Here is a 19,836-nt window from a genome sequence, read left to right as displayed (position 1 = left end):
TGGCAGAAAGTCCTGGAAATGTCAAAGTGTTTCTTAGAACACCGTGGGATTCTGTGCTTCAACTAATGTGCTATGCATAACACAGTAAGAATATTATTATTGGTGGGGTTTTTTTTTCAATTTTTATTAAATAAGAATCTAAAAATAAGGGAGAAGAAATGATCATGGAGTAAATGGAAGCTACACGGACCATCTCCCAGGACCAAACTGGAATTACAACTAAAATAAAGAGAAGTCATCTGGAATAACCAGCTGAAGACCAGCTGAAGAGAACCCTTACAACCAGGGATGTAAAGAGGAGCCCAAATTGAGACTAGTAGGAGGTGTGGCAGTGCAAGAAGGATGGCTGGGCTCCCTCCGGCAGCAGCTGAGGGCTATCTTAGCTGTGAGAAGTCTCCTCTAAGAAGTTTGGGGTTTAAACCCTAAGCAGCTCTCCAGTACAGAGTGGCAGAGCGCGGGAAAAGGTGACCACATAACACCTGGCTGTGAAAAATACCAGAGCAGAGGTTGTGTCCAGCAGGGATAGGTGCTGGGAACTTGGACTGAAGGGCCAGTGCACTAACAGCTATAGCCACACACCTTGGGCTCCAGCATAGGGAGGGCAGACTGGACTAGAGCTTCATGAGGTGAGTCTGGGGTTCACAAAGCTGAGGAGAGAGCTGAGAAGGAGGCCATCAAGAGCCCTATGCTGAGTCATTCTCCCACTCTAAAGAACCATTTTTCTCAGGCAATCTTTTCCCATCAGAGCAGCTTTAGCCCGGGGCGGGGAGGGGGCGGGGAGCAACTGCCCCACCCTTTGGAATTTAATGCTACCCAGCCAGGAGAAGCACAACCTGAGGCTCATTAACTGTCAGATACTGCTGGGCTAACCAATAGGCAGAATCGAGTCTCTGAATGCTTTGAGCCTTGAATCTGGTTCTCGGTTGTTGGGTTTCATGGATCTGGGGTCTGAGCTGTGAAGGCAACTGCCTAGACCCTTGGACTGAGCCATTAGCCTATGCTGCAGAAACCATTTTCCTCAAGCAGAGTTTTCTGATCAAAGCAGCTACAGCCCAGGTGAGGAAGCAACTGCCCCACCCATTAAAATTTAACCCTGACAGGCTGGGAGAAGTCAGGGCCTAACACAGAACAGCAACTTGAGGCTCATTAACTGTCAGAGACTACCAGCCAGCCTGCAGGTAAAGACACGTCTCTGGATGCTTTGAGCCTTGGGCACAGTTCACGGTCATTGGGTTTCAAGGCTCTGGGGTCAAAGCTATGAAGGTAGCACTATGTTGATCCCTGTGCTGAGTTATTTAACACAGTGCAGAAACCATTTTATTCAGGCACAGTTTTCCTCTCAAAGAAGCTTTAGCCTAAAGAGAAGCAATTGCATCACTCACAGGAAATCTCTTACCCTGCCCACCTGGGAGAGTTTTCATTCAGCTGAGGGTGGGCGACAACCTAGGCTCATTAAGTGACTGAGACTAATAGTCAGCCTGCAGGCAGAGGCTCTGGGATACTTGAATCTTTGCCTGAACTGTGGCTCTACCCAGGAGAATCAGACCAGACATTGGTGTTCAGCTTGGTCCCTTCCATACACATCCAAACAAAGCAGAGGGAGCCACAATCTGCAGAATATCAATACCCACAGAGAGATTTTGGCAGGTTCCAAACCCTGCTGAGACAGACAAAATGGTGAAACAAAGAAACAAATCCCAAATGAAAGAAAAGGAGAATTCTCCAGGAGAAGGAATAAATGAAATAAAGATAAGCAAGTTATCAGATATAGAGTTCAGAGTAATTTTTATGAGGATGGTCAACAGCACAAAAAAAAAGATACGGAAACAATGAAAAACAACTGATCAGAAATCAAGAATGACATAACAGAAATAAAGAACACATTGGAAGGAATAACCAGCAGATTAAAGGAAGCCAGGAATTGGATCAGCAAATTAGAAAACAGGGTAGAAAAAAATCACTCAATCAGAGAACCAAAAACAAAAAAATATATAAACAGGAGGGCAGTTTAAGAGAGCTGTGGGACAATATGAAACATAACAACATCCACATCATAGAGTACCAGAAGAAGAAGAAAGTGAACAAGGGTTAGAGAATCAATTTAAAGAAATAGTGACAGAAAATTTCCCTAACTTGGTGGAGGAAAAAGGCATACAAGTTCAGGAAGCACAAAGAGCCCCAAGCAAGAACAACCCAAAGAGGCCCACACAAAGACACATCATAATTAAAATGCTGAAAATTAAGACAAAGAGAGAAGCTTAAAGGCAGCAATAGAAAAGCAAACGATTACCTACAAAGAAGTTCCCATAAGGCTGTCAGCTGATTTCTAAACAGAAACACTACAGACCAGAAGGCAATAGCATGAAGTATTCAAGAAAATGAAAAACAAGGATCTGAATCTGAGACCAATCTATCCAGCAAGGCTATCATTCAAAATAGAAGGTTAAATAAAGAGCTTACCAGACCAAAAAAAAATGGCTAAGAAATTATATTAGCACCAAATCAGCACTGCAAGAAATGTAAAAGGGACTTCTGTAATAAGAAAAAAATATATAGAGAGAAACATAGCCATAATAAATAAAAATGGCACTATATAACTACATATTAATAATAACCTTAAATGTAAATGAAATAAACACTCCAATCAAAAGACACAGAGTAGAGAACTCCCCAGCCACCAGATGTGGGATCTGGGGCTCCAGGGAGACCTGTGTGGTCCAGCAGCTCACAAAAGCAGTGGGAAGCCCAAACCCTAGAGGGACTGGTGCAATCCAGCTACCCGCCTACAGGACCTGCAGGGTGTGGGGGCACCAGAGAGGCCTGTGTGACCCAGCAGGGACTGTACCATCCATTTACCCACAGGACCTGCGGAGTATTGAAGCAACAGAGGGGCCTGTGCGACCCAGCAGGGACTGTGCCATCCATTTACCCACGGGACCTGTGGAGTATTGAAACAACAGAAGGGCCTATATGACCCAGCAGCCCATAACATAGGCATAGAGTTGGGTCCCCAAAGGAACTGTGTGATCCCATTACCTGTGAGAACTGTAGGGAGTGGGGGCACCAGAGAGGCCGGGGCAACTGAGCTGCGTACAAGATAGGCATAGAGGACGTGAAAATGGAGGCGAGGTGAAGGGAAGCTACACAGAGGATCTTCCAGGACCAAATGGAAATTGCAACAAAAATCAAGACAGATCCTTGGAAAAAAGCAACAGAAAGGCAGCCGGACAGGACCATGTAACCAGGGACACTGAACACCAGGGCTACATTCCAAGGCACTGAGTAACTGAGACTACTAGCCTCCAGGAAAAAGCTAGAAAATAACTGAACCTTTCCTGGGCTTGCATATCTACCCAGAAAAGTAAGAATTGACAGTGGCCTTTACATGGGCACACCAAGGCTCATCCAAACCCAGAAGAGGGAGCTACAAACAGCAGAACACCAACACACACAGGGAAAATTTGGCAGGCTCCAAAACCCACTGAGATAGCCAAAATGGTGAAACAAAGAAACAAATCCCAAATGTAAGAACAACAGAACTCTATCGAAGATAAGATAAATGAAAAGCAGTTAAGCAAATCATCAGAGGTAGAGTTTACAGCAATGATCTTGATGAAGCTCAACAGCATGAGTAAAAACATCAGCACCATGAGTAAAGATATAGAAACAATGGCCCTGGCCAGTTTTGCTCAGCGGTTAGAGCATCGGCCTGCGTTTCAGAGAGACCTGGGTTCGATTTCCACTAAGGGCACATACCTCAGTTGCAGGTTGTCCCAGGCCCTGGCTGGTCATGCAGGTGGCAGCCACTCAATGTGTCCCTTTCACATAGATCTCTCTCTCTCTCTCTCTCTCTCCCCCCTCTCTCTTTCTTTCTCTTTCTCTTTCTCCCTCCCACTCTATCATAACAAAAAAAGGGGAAAAATGTCCTCGGGTGAGGATAAAAAAAAATTTTTTTTTTATAGATATAGAAACATTGAAAACCAAACAAATGGAAATGAAGACTGACATAGCAGAAATAAAGAACACATTGGAAGGACTAACCAGCAGAGTAGAGGAAGCTGAGGACCAGATCAGTGAATGAGAAGAAAGGGTAGAAAAAAATCAACCAATCAGAAAACTAAAAGGAAAAAACTATTAAAAAACAGGAAGATAGCTTAAGAGAACTGTGGGACAACTGGAAACGTAATAACATTCGCATCATAGGAGTCCCCGAAGAGGAAGAAAATGGGCAAGGGTTAGAGAATATATTTGAAGAAATGGTGACAGAAAACTTTCCTAACTTGGTGAAGAAAGAAGGCATTCAAGTTCAAGAAGCACAGAGAGCTCCAAGTAAGAAGAACCAAATAGGCCCACACCAAGACATATAGTAATTAAAGTGACAAAAATTTAAGACAAAGAGAGAATCCTAAGTGCAGCAAGAGATAAGCAACAGGTTACCTACAAAGGAAACCCCATAAGCCGCTCAGCTGACTTCTCAACAGGAACACTACAGGCCAGAGGGAGTGGCATGAAGTAATCAAGGTCATGAAAAACAAGAATCTGAATCCAAGACTACTCTATCCAGCAAGGCTATAATTCAAAATACAAGATCAAATAAAGAGCTTCCAAGACAAAAAAAAAAAAAGGCTAAGGGAATAAATTAACACCAAACCAGCACTGTGAGATATGCTAAAAAAAAAAACTGCTGTAATTAGTAGAAGAAATAGGAAGAAAAATAGAACCACACTAACAAAAATGGCAATAAATAAGTATATATCAATAATCACCTTAAATGTGAATGATCTGAGTGCTCCGATAAAAAGACACAGTGTAGCTGACTGGATAAGAAAGCATGACTCACATATATGTTGTTTACAAGAAACCCACTTCACAACAAAAGACTCACATAGGTTGAAAGTGAAGGGATAGAAAAAAATCTTTCAAGCAAACGAAAAAGAAAAAAAAGCTGGGGTAGCAATACTCATATCTGATAAAATGGATTTCAAAATGAAGGCCATAACTAGAGACAAAGAAAGCCACTACATAATATTGAAAGGATCTATCCAACAGGAAGATATAACCTTGGTAAACATATATGCACCCAATATAGGAGTACCAACACATATTAAAAATCTTCTGGAGGACTTCAAAGAAAAAATCAACAGCAATACAATCATAGCAAGGGACTTCAACACCCCGCTGACATCACTGGATAGATCATCTACACCAAAAATTAACATGGAAACAGAGACTCTAAATGAAGTGCTAGATCAAAAGGGTTTCATAGATATCTGCCGAGAATGACACCCGAAAACTGCAGAATTCACATTCTTCTCAAATGCACATGGAACATTCTCAAAGATAGACCATATGTTAGGGCACAAACTAAGTCTCTACAAGTTCAAGAAGATTGAAATCATATCAAGCATCTTCTCAGATCACAATGACATGCAACTAAAAATCAACTGCAACAAGAACATGCAAAGACATTTGAAAACATGGAGGCTAAATAGCATGTTATTGAACAATGAATGGGTTACCATGGAGATCAAGGAGAAATTAATGAAACCAATGAAAATGAACACACAACAACATAAAATCTATGGGATACAGCAAAAGCAGTTCTGAAAGGAAAGTTCATACCACTACTGCCAACCTCAAGAAACAAGAAAAATTTCTAATAAACTCTAAATCTAACCTCACAACATAAAGAACAAGAAAGAAAACCCCAGAGCAAGTAGAAGGAAGAGCAGAGCAGAAATAAATGACATGGAGACCAAAAAAACAATTCAAAGGATCAATGAAACAAAGAACTGGTTCTTTGAAAAGATAAACAAGATTGATGGACCCTTAGCTAGACTACCAAGAAACAAAGCCACATAAACAAAATGAAAGATAAAAATCATATGATCATATCAATAGACATTGAAAAAGCATTTGACAAAATCCAGCACCCATTTCTGATAAAATTGCTCAGCAATCTGGGAATAGAGGGATCATATCTCGACCTAATAAAGGCCATGCATGAAAGACCTACAGCCAACATCAGACTCAATGGGCCAAAACTAAAAGCATTTCCATTAGGAACAGGAACAAGGCAGAGATGCCCACTTTCATCACTCTTATTTAACATAGTACTGGAAGTCTTAGCCTCAGCAATCAGATAGGACGAAAAAAAAAAAAAAGAGGAGATCCCAATTGGAAAGGAGGAATTGAAACTGTCATTATTCGCAGATGACAGGACACTATACATAGAAATCCTCAAAGAATCCATCAAAAATTTACTAGACTTAATAAATGAATTTGACAAAGTAGCAGGGTACAAAATTAACGTCAAGAAATTGATGGCATTCTTACACACAAATGATGAACTCACAGAAAGAGAAACTAAAAAACAATCCCATTTACCATTGCAGCAAAAAAATTAAGATACCTAGGAATAAACTAAACCAAAGAAGTAAAGAACCTATTCACAGAAAACTACAGGTCATTGAAAAAAGAAATAGAGGAAGATATAAAAAGTGGAAGCACATACCTTGTTCATGGATTGGAAGAATTAACATCATTAAAATGTCAACACTACCCAAAGAAATCTATACATTTAGTAAAATCCCTATCAAAATACCAAAGATATATTTTACAGAACTAGAAGAAATACTTCAAAAGTTCATACAGAACCAAAAAAAAAACCCAAATAGCCACACCAATCTTGAAAAGAAGAACAAATTTGGAGGGATCACATTACCAGACTTCAGGTTATACTGCAAAGCTACTGTAATCAAAACAGCCTGGTACTGTCACAAGAACAGGCACATAGATCAATGAAACAAAATAGCGAACCCAGAAATGGACCCAAGACAATATGCTCAATTAATATTTTACAAAGGGGGCAAGAGCATACAGTGGAGTCAAAATAGCTTCTTTAATAAATGGTGTTGAGCCCTGGCCAGTTTGGCTCAGCGGTTAGAGCGTCGGCCTGCGGTCCGGAGAGACCCGGGTTCGGTTCCCGCTAAGGGCACGTACTTCGGTTGCAGTTTGTCCCCGGCCCTGGTTGGTCGTGCGGGTGGCAACCACTCTATGTGTCCCTTCACATCGATGTTTCTCTCTCTCTCTCCCTTCCTCTCTCTCCCTCCCACTCTATCTGTACAAAAAAATGGAAAAATATCCTCGGGTGAGGATAAATAAATAAATAAATAAATAAATAAATGGTGTTGAGCCCTGGCCGGTTTGGCTCAGCAGTTAGAGCGTCAGCCTGCGATCCGGAGAGACCCGGGTTCAGTTCCCACTAAGGGCACGTACTTCGGTTGCAGTTTGTCCCCGGCCCTGGTTGGTCGTGCGGTGGCAGCCACTCGATGTGTCCCTTTCACATCGATGTTTCTCTCTCTATATCTCTTCCTCTCTCTCCCTCCCACTCTATCTGTACAAAAAAGGGAAAAATGTCCTCGGGTGAGGATAAAAAATAAAAAATAAAAATAAATAAATAAATAAATAAATAAATAAATAAATAAATAAATGGTGTTGAGGAAAATTGGACAGCTACATGCCAAAAAAGGAAACTGGACCGTCAACTTACACCATACATAAGAATAAACTCAAAATGGATAAAAGACTTAATTGTGACTCATGAATCCATAAAAATTCTAGAAGAAAATGTAGGCAACAAAATTTCAGACATCATACGCAGAAGAATTTTCACTGATACATCACCTAAGGCAACAGAAACAAAGGAGAAAATGAACACATGGTACTAATTCAAACTCAAAAGCTCCTGCACAGCAAAACAAACAACCACCAAAATGGGAAGGCAACCCACTATATGGGAGAGCATAATTGCCAATGATCCATCAGATCAGGGGTTAATCTCCAATATATAGAGAGTGCTCATACAACTCAACAAAAGGAAGACAAAGAACCCAATTTAAAAATGGGCAGAGGAACTATATAGACACCTCTCCAAACAGGGCATACAAAGAGCTAAGAGACATAAGAAGAAATGCTCATCATCACTAATCATCAGAGAGATGCAAATTAAAACAACAATGAGGTATCACCTCACACCTGTCAGAATGGCCACCATCAACAAATCATCAAACAACAAGTGTTGGTGAGGTTGTGGACAAAAGAGGACTCTAGTACACCGCTGGTGGGAATGCAAACTGACGCAGCTACTATGGAAAAAAATATGGTGTTACCTCAAAAAATTAAAAATGAAACTGCCATTTGACCCAGTGATCCCACTTCTAGGAATATACCCTAAGAAGCCTGAAACACAATCAGAAAGAATATATGTACCCCCATGTACATAGCAGCACTATTTACAATAGCTAAGATCTGGAAACAGCTCAAATGTCCATCAGTAGACTACTGGGTAAAATAGGTGTGGTACATATACACAATGGAGTACTATGCAGCTGTAAGAAAGAAAGATCTCTTATACTTAGAGACGACATGGAGGGACCTGGAGAGTATTATCCTAAGCGAAATAAGCTAAACAGAGAAAGACAAATATCACATGATCTCACTTATTTGTGGAATATAATGAACATAAATAGTCTGAGGAATGGGGTAGTACTAGAGACGTGGAAGTGGGGTACAGACTGACAATCCCCAGAAGAGTAGATGGGGGGAGATAAACCACAGAACTTATACGCATGTATGTATGAACAATGGACATGGACAACAAAGCTGGGGACAGGGACAGGAGGGTGAGGGAGGGGGGATATCAGTGGGGAAAAAAGAGAAACATCTGTAATAAAAATAAATTAATTAATTTTAAAAAATAAATAAAGAAATAAAAAAGACATAGAGTAGCTGAATGGATAAGGAATGATAACTCATGTGTTGTCTACAAGAGACCCACCTCACAACAAATGACTCACACAGGTTGAAAGTGAAGGGATGAAAAAAATTTTCCAAGCAAATGGAAATAAAAACACTAGGGTAGCAATACTTATATCTGATAAAATAGACTTCAAAATGAAGGTCAAAACAAGAGATAAAGAGGGTCACTACATAATAGTATAATGATCGATTCAACAAGAGGATATAACCTTCGCAAACATATGCGCCCAATATAGCAGCACAAAAATATACTTTAAAAACTTCTGGAGGACTTCAAGGGCAAAATTGACAGCAATATTAATCACAGTAGGAGACTGCAACTCCCCTCAAACATCACTGTATAAATCCTCTAGACAAAAAATTAACAAGGAAACCGAGACCGTAAATGACACACTAGATCAGATGAATTTAATAGATATTTCCAGAGAATTACACCCCAAAACTGCAGAATATACATTCTTCTCAAGTGCACATGGGACATTCTCAAAAATAGACCACATGTCAGGACACAAATTAAGTCTCTACAAGTTCAAGAAGATTAAAATCACATCAAGCAATTTCTTGCATCACAATGTCATGAAACTAGAAATAAATCACAGTAAAAACATTCAAACACATGGAGGCTAAAGAGTATGTTATTAAACAATGAACGGGTTACAAAGGATATCTAGGGAAAAATTAAAAACTTCCTGGAAATCAATGAAAATGAACACAATACAATAAAATTTTATGGGATGCAGCAAAAGCAGTCCTGAGAGAGAAGTTCATAGCACTACAGGCCCACCTCAAGAAACAAGAAAAATCCCTAGTAGACTATTTAACCCTACAACATAAAGAACTAGAAAGTAAAAGAAAAACTCAGAGCAAGTAGAAAGAAAAAAATAATAGATGTTAGAGTGGAAATAAATAACATGGAAGCTAAAAAAAAAAAAAACAATTCAAAAGATCAATGAAACTAAGAATTGGTTCTTTGAAAGGAGAGAGAGCATCGATCAATCTTTATCCAGACTCACCAAGAAACAAAGAGAGAAGACCCAAATAAAATCAGAAACAAAAGAGGATAAGTAGCAACTGACAGCACAGAAACACAAAGGATCGTTAACAAATACTATGAACAATTATATGCCAACATATTGGACAACCAAGGAGAAATGGACAAATTCCTATAATCACACAGTCTTCAAAACTGAACTGGGAAGAGTCAGAAAACTTGAACAGACAAATAACAACCAAAGAATTTGAAGATGTGATCAAAGCAACTCTCAGTAAACAAAAGCCCAGATATGGATGGGTTCACAGGGGAGCTTTACTGAACGTTCAAAAAACTAACACCTATTCTCCTCATACTATTCCAAAAAATTCAAGAGGAAGGAAGACTTCCAAGCTCTTTTTCTTTTCTTTTTATCTTCACCTGAGGACATTTTTGCACTTATTCTCAGAGTAGGAGGGAGAAAGATGGGAAGAGAGAGAGAGAGATACATCAAGTAGTTGCCACCCACATGACCCCAACTGGGGCCAGGGACAAGTTGCAACGGAGGTAGTAAGTGCCCTTAGTGGGAATCGAACCTGGACCTGTCTGGTCCGCAGGCCAAGTTTTAACCACTGAGCCAAACCAGCCAGGGCTTCCAAGCTCTTTTTACAAGGCCAACATAATCCTAATTACAAAACCACATAAAAACACTACAAAAAAAGAAAACTAAAGGCCAATATCCCTAATGAACACAGATGTCAAAATTCTCAACAAAATATTAGCAAATCAGATCCAGCAATATATTTTAAAAATTATTCACCATAACCAAGTGGGATTCATTCCAGGGATGCAAAGCTGGTACAATATTTACAAATCAATAAACATGATACACCACATAGACAAAATTAAAAATAAAAATCACGCCCTGGTCGGTTTGGCTCAGCGGTTGAGTGTCGGCCTGCAGACCAGAGAGTCCCGGGTTCGGTTCACACTAGGGGCACATACCACAAAAAATAAATATATAAATAAAAATAAAAATCACATGATCATATCAATAGACGCTGAAAAGGTATTTGACAAAATCCAGCACCCATTTCTGATAAAAACACTCAGCAAAGTGGGAATAGAGGGGTCATATCTTGACATAATAAAGGCCATATATGAAAAACCTGCAGCCAACATCATACTCAATGGCAAAAACTAAAAGCATTTCCCTTAAGAACAGGAACAACTCTTTCCCTGCTGCCTCACAGCATTGCGGGGAGGCGAAGGTGGAGGCTTGGGTGCCTTCAAGATTCAGCTCTACCCATAACCTATCGCCATGGCGGAGGAAGGCATTGCTGCTGGAGGTATAATGGACATTAATACAGCTTTACAAGAAGTGCTGAAGACCGCCCTCATCCACCATGGCCTAGCCCAGGGAATTCACGTAGCTGCCAAAGCCTTAGACAAGCGCCAAGCCCCCCTTTTTGTGCTCACATCCAACTGTGATGAGCCTATGTAGGTCAAGTTGGAGGAGGCCCTTTGTGCGGAACACCAAATCAACCTCATCAAGGTTGAGGACAACAAAAAACTAGTGGAATGGATAGGCCTCTGCAAAATTGACAGAGAGGGAAAACCCCATGAAGTGGTTCATTGCAGTTATGTGGTAGTTAAGGACTATGGCAAAGAATCTCAGGCAAAGGATGTCATCGAGGAGTACTTCAAATGCAAGAAATGAACAAGACAAGGATGCCCCCTTTAGCCACTCTTATTCAACATAGAACTGGAAGTAAGTCTTAGCCACAGTGTTTATACAAGAACAAAATATAAAAGACAACTAAATTAGAAAGGAGAAAGTGAAACTGACATTATTCAAAGATGACATGATATTGTACACAGAAAACCCTAAAGCCTCCATCAAAAATCTACTAGATTTAATAAACAAATTTGGCAAAGTAGCAGGATACAAAATTAATGAAATCAATGACATTCTTATACACCAATAATGAGCACTCAGAAAGAGAAACTATAAAAAGATCCCATTTACCACTACCACAAAAACAATGAGATACTTAGGAATAAACGTAACCAAGGGGGTAAAAGACCTACTCTCAGAAAACTATAGGACATTGAAAAAAAATAAAGGAAGATATTAAAAAGTGGAAGCATATACCATGTTTTTGGATTGGAAGAATCAACATTATAAAAATGTCCATACTACCCATAGCAATCTACAAGTTCAATGCAATGCCTATTAAAGTACCAATGGCATAATTCACAGATCTAGAACTAATATTCCAAAAGTTTATATGTAACTAAAAAAGATGCCAAATAGCCACATCAATCTTAAAAAAGAAGAAAAAGTATGAGGGATCACAATACCATATACCAAGTTATACTACAAAGCCATCAAAATCAAAACAGCCTGGTACTGGCACTAGAACAGGTATACAGATCAATGGAACAGAACAGAGACTCCAGAAATTGACCCAAGAGATTATGTACAATTAATACATAAGAGGGCAAGAATGTACAATGGAGAAGACAGTGTCTTCAATAAATGGTGTTGAGAAAATTGGACAGGTGTATGCAAAAAATTAAAACTAGACCACCAACTTACACTATACACAAGAATAAACTCAAAATGGATGAAAGACTTAAATGTAACACGTGAAACTACAAAAATCCTGGAAGAAAATGTAGGCAGAGAAATTTCATCACATGTAGCAGATTTTTCACTGATACATCACCTAGGGCAAGAGAAACAAAAGAAAAAAAGTAATAAATAGGACTACATCAAACTAAAAAAGCTTCTGCACAGCAAAAGAAATAACCATCAACATTAAAAGAGAACCCAATGTATGGGAGAACATATTTACCAATGATATATCAGATAAGGAGTTAATTTCCCAAACATGTAGAGTACTCATACAACTTAACAAAAAGAAGACAAACAATCCAATTTAAAAATGGGCAGAGGACCTGAATAGACACCTCTCCAAACAGGACATACAAATGGCTAAGAGACATGAAATATGCTCAACATCACTAATCATCAAAGAGATGCAAAATAAAACAAGACATCACCTCACACTTGCCAGGATGGCCGCCATCAACAAATCGTCAAACAACAAGTGCTGGTGAGGGTGTGGAGAAAAGGGGACTCTAGTACACTGCTGGTGGGAATGCAGACTGGTGCAACCACTATGGAAAACAATATGGTGTTACCTCAAAAAATTAAAAATAGAATTGCCTTTTGACCCAGTGATCCCACTTCTAGGAATATATCTTAAGAAACTTGAAACACCAATCAGAAAGAATATATGATCCCCTATGTTCATAGCAGCACTGTTTACAATAGCTAAGATCTGGAAACAGTCCAAGTGTCATCAATAGATAAATGGATAAAAAAGCTTTGGTACATTTACACAATGGAACACTACGCAGCTGTAAGAAAGAAAAATCTCTTACCCTTTGAGATGACATGGAGGGACCTGGAGAGTATTATGCTGGGTGAATCAAGCCAGTTAGAGAAAGACAAGTACCACATGATCTCACTTATTTATGGAATGTCATGAACAAAATAAGCTGTTGATCAAAATAGATCCAGAGACATGGAAGTAGAGGACAGACTGACAAACCTCTGAGGGAAGCAGGTGTGGGGGTTGGGAAGAGATAAACCAAAGAATTTATATGCATATATGTATAACCAATGGACACAGACAATAGTTTGGGGAAAGTAGGGGAGGGTGGGAGCAGGGAAGAGGGTGTCAATGGAAGAAAGAAGGAGGGACATCTGTAATGCTTTCAACAATAAAGATAAAATGTTTAAAGAATCCAAGAATAAATGCACTCAAATATATAAAGTTAACCTTTTAACTCTTGATTATGTCCAGATACTTTTTGTTGTTGTTAATCCTCACCCAAGGATAATTTTTCCATTGATGCTTTGCTGTTGTTAATTCTCACCCAAGAATATGATTTTTAGAAAGAGTGGAAGGGAGGAAAAGGAAGAGAGAGAGAGAGATAGGGAGAGATGTGAGAAAAACACCTCAATTGGTTGCCTCCCACATGAGCCCCAAAGGGACCCTGGATTGAACTTGCAACCAGATACCTGTCCTTGACTGAGGATCGTCTCAATACCCTTCAGTGTACTAGCCAACATTCTAACCCCTGAGCCACATCAGCCAGGGCTGATCAGATACTTTAAAAAAAAGGGAGGAAAATTATTTTCTCAAAATTAAAGATGAAACATTCCCTATTTGTGGCCTCAAAAGGTTAAATGCTGATTAGATACTTTGGCAATATGCCATTTCATTATGCCAATTTTGACAAAGTGTAGTGCTTTACAAGTTCTTATTTCTCAAATACCACATTTCTGTCTCAGAACATTTTTTTCTAAAAATATAATTATTTCCCCAAATATATACGTGGTTCCATTTGTATTTCCCAATTTTAGGTCAAATTCTCTTCTTAAGGACCAAGGCAGGATGTCTTAACAGTTGTATGAATGTTCCTGAAAACATTTGTGAACTGTGTGTCAATGTGTATTTGAAATGTGTCTTTAATTTAGCATCCTATTGTGTAGACAAGTTGGTCTTTCACTGATTGAAAAGGTATTGAGCTACTTATCAAAAACAAATTGCAGCCATCTTGTAAAATAAACAACTAAAGAAATTAGTACCATAATAAAATTCAGAAATTAAGATCTATGAGGAGAGGGATACTTTTAATACCCAAAATTTGCTGGGGGTTTTTTTCTCCCTTCCAACCTTTGCATACTGAAGGAAAGTTCAGTCAGCAAAAACTTGGTAGATGGGCCCTTCCTTGAAATTCTTGACAGGCTTGGGGCATTTGCATTATAATGCAAAATACAATGTACCAGATGTAGGGTGGGCTCCTTTTATGTGTGCTTTCCAGTCTGATTCCCCTGACTCCTACCAGTGTAAATTTAATTGGGTAGCACATGAGTGAAGAAAAGGTTATAGATTCTAGATCATGCTTTAGTGATACCAACATTTTGCTATAGCTGGAGAGTCAGGCAAAGAGGAATATTAGGCCTGTCCGTATGGCATAAACCAAACTTGGTGGTCAGATGTTTTTTTATCGTATGTATTTTGACCTCCTGGTTTAATGGAGCTACCATGGAATGTCAAGATGGTAAACTGAATTGCTCAGCCTCACCACTATTTATCAGATGCCTATGTTGTCATGACCTGCTCAGAGTAATCCTGGTTGTTAATTAATGCAGGGCCAAGAATAATAAACACAGCATCTTGGCTTAAGGTTAAACCTGCTCTCCATTATATCACAATCTTAATTCCTCCATGACTAGTTATTGCTGCATTCCACTGTCATAAACTGAAACCCTACAGTAGAGAGCTATATTTAAATGGCATTGGTTGTATTTCAAAACATTGCCTATTCATGAACTATCTTTCCTAGGAAAAAGTTTAGTAATAGCTGCAGTGTATTTCCAGAGTCACAAAATGTAAAGATCAGGAAAACATTCAATTGAAATGTAACACAGGACTTTAATGATTGAATAAAATTGTAGCTTGCTCTTAATAGTCACCGTTCACTAAAATCAAAGTGCTAAAACGTGACTAGTGAATCCATAAAAATCCTAGAAGAAAATGTAGGCAATAAATTTCAGACATCACATGCAGCAGAATTTTCACTGATATAACACCTAAGGCAAGAGAAACAAAGGAAAAAATTAATACATGGGACTACATCAAACTAAAAAGCATTTGCACAGCAAAAGAAACAAGCATCAAAATGGAAAGGAAACCCACTGTATTGGAGAACATAATTGCCAACGATACATCCGATAAGGGGTTAATTTCCAAAATATGTAGAGTACTCACACAACTCAACGAAAGGAAGACAAAGAACCCAATTAAAAAATGGGCAGAGGACCAAAACAGACACCTCTCCAAACAGGACATACAAATGGCCAAGAGACATATGAAAAATGTTCAACTGTCACTAATCATCAGAGAGATGCAAATTAAAACAACTATGAGGTATCACCTCACACTTGCCAGAATGGCTGCCGTCAACAAATTACCAAACAACAGGTGGTGACAGGGTGTGGAGAAAAGGGGACTCTAGTACACAGCTGGTGGGAATGCAGACTGGTGCAGTCACTATGGAAAACGATATGGTGTTATCTCAAAAAATTAAAAATTGAATTGCCATTTGACCCAGTGACACCACTTCTAGGAATATATCCTAAGAACCCTGAAACATCAATCAGAAAGAATATATGTACCCCTGTGTTCATAGCAGCACTATTTACAATTGCTAAGATCAGGAAACAGACCAAGTGTCCATCAATAGATGAGTGGATATAAAAGCAGTGGTGCATTTACACAATGAAATACTATGCAGCTATAAGAAAGACCTCTTATCCTATGAGTGACGTGGAGGGACCTGAAGAGTATAATGCTAAGTGAAATAAGCCAATTAGAGAAAGACAAATATCATATGATCTCACTTATTTGTGGAATATAATGAACAATAAAAGCTGATATACAAAATAGACCCAGAGACATGGAAGTGGAGTACAGATTGACAAACTTCAGAGGAGGGAAATGCTGGTGTGGGGGAAGAGATAAGCCACAGAACTTACATGCATGTATGCGTAACCGATGGACATAGACAACAATGCTGCGGGGGAAGGGTTGCGGGATTGGGAGAAGGGTGTCAATGGGGGGAAAAGGAGAAACATCTGTAACAAAAATAAATTAATAAAAAGAAAATATCTACCCCATAATGCTGCCTGAAAAGCCACAAACCATAAAGTGGCATGAGTGGAATGACCTTTTTAAAGAAAAAACTCTCACACACACAGACATACATATACATTTATATACTTATGTTAAAAAATAATAATAATAACTGTAAGAATATACCTCAAGCTTTCAATGGAGTTACCGCCAGGTAATGTGACTAAGAGGGAGCTGTAGTCTGTGGAAAGAAAGTTTAATTTTCTGCTTTATAAAACTAGTTATTGCCTAAATCTTTATACCCAGTAGGTATCTGTTTTACAGTTTAAAAACAAAAATTAAGAAACTTTAAAAATTATGTTTCAAAATAAAGACATGGAAAACAGCACAAAATGTTTTCTCAAGTGAAAAAGAAACAAGATACAAATAGCACAAACAATATGATCCCAAAATTGTAAAAATAAAGTATATATGGCAAAAAATTTAAGAGAAATATAAAGAGCCAAAAGAAAAGAAAATGTATCAAAATATTACTGATTAGTTCTGAGTAGTGAGATTACAATATTTTTTTTCTCTCTTTCTGAATTTCATAAAATTTCTGCTTTGAACATAAATTACTATCAAAAGAGACAGAAACAAATATTATTCTAATATATTTAAATGTTTTAACTGCTTTTCAATAAGTCAATCATATTTGCTTTGCTTTGCTTTTTTGAAATTCGGACCCAGTTGTTTAGATTTTAAATCATTTTTTTATTTTTCAATTATAGCTGACATACATTTTTATATTAGCTTCAGCTGTACACTCCAATGATAACTTACTAAGTGATCATCCCAATAAATTTTGCACCCATCTAACACCACAGTTATTAGAATATTATTGACTATATTCCCTATGTTGTCTTTTACATTCCAATGACTATTCTGTAACAACCAATTTATACTTCTTTTTTTTTTTTTGAACATGCCCCTAGCAGAAACTGAACCCAGGACTCTCTGGTCCACAGGCCGACACTCCAACCGCTGAACCAAACCGGCCAGGGCCCAATTTATACTTCTTTTTGTTTTGTTTTGTTTTTTATTAATTAATTTATTTATTTTTGTTACAGATGTTTTTCCTTTTCCCCCCACTGATCCCCCCCATCCCTACCCTGTCCCCAGCTTTGTTGTCCATGTCCATTGTTCATGCATCCATGCATACAAGTTCTGTGGTTTATCTCTCCCCCATCACCCCCTCTTCTGGGATTGTCAGTCTGTACCCCACTTCCACGTCTCTGGGACTACCCCATTCCTCAGACTGTTATGTTCATTATATTCCACAAATAAGTGAGATCATATGATACTTGTCTTTCTCTGTTTGGCTTGCTTCGCTTAGGATAATACTTTCCAGGTCCCTCCATGTAGTCTCAAAGGATAAGAGATCTTTCTTTCTTACAGCTGCATAGTACTCCATTGTATATATGTATCATGGCTTTTTTATCCACTCATCTACTGATGGACACTTGGGCTGTTTCCAAATCTTAGCTATTGTAAATAGTGCTGCTACAAACATGGGGGTACATAATATTCTTTCTGATTGGTGTTTCAGGTTTCTTAGGGTATATTCCTAGAAGTGGAATCACTGGGTCAAATGGAAGTTCAAATTTTAATTTTTTTGAGGTGACACCATATTGTTTTCCATAGTGGTTGACCAGTCTGCATTCCCACCAGCAGTGTACTAGAGTCCCCTTTTCTCCACACCCTCGCCAACACTTGTTGTTTGATGATTTATTGATGGCGGCCATTCTAACAGGTGTGAGGTGATACCTCATTGCTGTTTTAATTTGCATCTCTCTGATGATCAGTGATGTTGAGCATTTCTTCATATGTCTCTTAGCCATTTGTATGCCCTGTTTGGAGAGGTGTCTATTTAGTTCCTCTGCCCATTTTTTAATTGGGTTGTCTTCCTTTAGTTGAGTTGTATGAGCACTCTATATATTTTGGAAATTAACCCCTTCTCTCATATATCATTGGCAATTATGCTCTCCCATACAGTGGGTAGCCTTTCCGTTTTGATGATTGTATCTTTCGCTGTGCAGAAGCTTTTGAGTTTGATGTAGTCCCATAAAAATATGGAATGCTTCACGAATTTGCATGTCATCCTTGTGCAGGGGCCATGCTAATCTTCTCTGTATCGTTCCAATTTTAGTATATGTGCTGCCAAAGCGAGCACCAATTTATACTGCTTAATCCCTTCACCTTTTTCAGTCGTCTTCCCCAACCCCACTCCCATCTGTTCTTTCATTTGGAACATATTTCTTTGTCTCCTCATTTTGGCAGCCTCCCTGTGTTTGTCTCTATGCATTAGGTCAAGCTGTATGTCTCCCAGGCTTGGTAGAGTGGCCTGATGTAGATGTTCTGTAGGGTCCAGTAGCTCCGCCTCCCCAATTGCCCAAGCTGGGCACCTGAGGTGTGCCCCAAGTGTGCTGTGTACACCCTTCTTTTGCAGTCAACAGAAGGGATTTACACCCAGGCCAATCACTGCAAGGACTGCCTGCGACCACCAACCACCAACATCCAACCACCTTGGAGGATCAGTTGTGCAGGGGCCCACCTTACAAGGCAGGACTTACTTCAGCAGGGCTGTGGTGTCTGCTGAGTCTGCCTCTTGAGTGTGTCACTTGTGGAGGTGGTTGTGTGGTGGTGGTTTGACATGGTCTGTCTACTGGGTGCGTTGGCTCTAGAGCCTTTGCTTGTGTTCAGCCTAGGGCCACCCAGCATGAACTACAAGTGATCTGAAGATGGCTGCTACTTGTGATGGCCTTGGAGGTGCCCAGGTGAGGCCAAGCTATGAACCAAGGCTGGCTGCTGCTAGTGTCAAGCCTAGAGTCACTTAGCGAGAGGTACAGGGTTCACTGAGGCCAGATGCTGCTTGTTTGAATCTGAAGCACCAAGACAGACCGTTCCTATGAAAAAGTCACTGGGAACAGCTTGGGTGGAGCGGGGTCTCAGGGAATCAGCAGGATGGAATAGTGTGAGCTCCTGATGGGGTCTCAGATATGGCCCTACCTGCTGGTTCTGTGGAGTAAAGGCTCAGGAAAGGATACACGGCCTCTGCCAGCAATTCTGTCTGGGAGAAAGCTACCCGCTGTCCCCAGCTCTTGTCCTGACGCCAGACAATTCAGTTTCTCCCCATATGTCTCTGGTGACTTTCAAGCAGCTGCGCCAGTACTGAAACTCAGAGGAGATGAATCTGAGTAAATTCCTACGCAGGCCTTTTGAAAGAAACTGCCTGGGACTCTAGAAACCCTCTGTCTCCCTCAACCTCAATTCCCACTGGTTTTTATAGCC

General features: G+C 39.5%; 1 long non-coding RNA gene, 1 other non-coding gene and 1 pseudogene across 3 annotated transcripts in view; 1 reads left to right on the top strand and 2 right to left on the bottom strand.

Annotated features, from left to right (window-relative positions):
• LOC118622912 overlaps nucleotides 1–16,754 on the bottom strand; it is a 63,805-nt gene extending 47,051 nt beyond the window's left edge. For both annotated transcript variants that reach the window (XR_004958160.1, XR_004958161.1), the window contains exon 1: nucleotides 16,693–16,754. This is a non-coding gene — a long non-coding RNA (uncharacterized LOC118622912). The remainder of the gene's footprint in view (nucleotides 1–16,692) is intronic.
• Nucleotides 11,112–11,510, top strand: LOC118622909 (annotated as a pseudogene).
• Nucleotides 16,755–18,611: 1,857 nt separating the features above from the next.
• Nucleotides 18,612–18,718, bottom strand: LOC118623143. Its single transcript, XR_004958228.1, has one exon. It is a non-coding gene; the product is annotated as a U6 spliceosomal RNA (small nuclear RNA).
• Between the last annotated feature and the right edge of the window lie 1,118 nt (nucleotides 18,719–19,836).

This window comes from Molossus molossus, unplaced genomic scaffold (genome assembly GCF_014108415.1).
Source record: "Molossus molossus isolate mMolMol1 unplaced genomic scaffold, mMolMol1.p scaffold_m16_p_9, whole genome shotgun sequence".
NCBI classification, from domain to species: Eukaryota; Metazoa; Chordata; class Mammalia; order Chiroptera; family Molossidae; genus Molossus; species Molossus molossus.
Note: the sequence above shows the minus strand (reverse complement) of the source record. Positions and strands in the feature narration are given on the sequence as shown.